The sequence below is a fragment of the Penaeus monodon genome, chromosome 29 (genome assembly GCF_015228065.2).
Source record: "Penaeus monodon isolate SGIC_2016 chromosome 29, NSTDA_Pmon_1, whole genome shotgun sequence".
NCBI lineage: Eukaryota > Metazoa > Arthropoda > Malacostraca > Decapoda > Penaeidae > Penaeus > Penaeus monodon.
The window spans coordinates 23173692-23174031 of NC_051414.1; the positions used below are offsets into that span (position 1 = coordinate 23173692).

The 340-nt window shown below is 25.9% G+C and overlaps 1 protein-coding gene across 1 annotated transcript in view; it reads right to left on the bottom strand.

Moving 5' to 3' along the window:
* Positions 1-340, bottom strand: part of LOC119591775 (sodium-independent sulfate anion transporter-like) — a 31961-nt gene that overhangs the window by 9477 nt on the left and 22144 nt on the right. The window lies entirely within an intron of this gene.

Here is a 340-nt window from a genome sequence, read left to right on the forward strand (position 1 = left end):
TAACGAATCATGAACAGTTCTGTCATTCATAAGGTATGATGTTCATAATTTTTTTTTTCATTTCAAGATATATCATCAAAATTATTCGTGCAACGATTTTGAACCTAAAAGTTAAATAACCAAATATTTCTTAGCCATGTCACATCACGAATTTACTACAAGATATTAATCAATGCGAAATTTAGGAGCTGAAATTGGTGATTATACATGAAGAAATAAGTAAAAAAAATATCAAAATCAAATTAACTTTTAGTTATCAAGAATTATCACAACTTGTTCGAGTAAAGAGAAGAGCTAGTTAATTCATTTTCTTTATAACATTCTTACAGTTAATCTACAA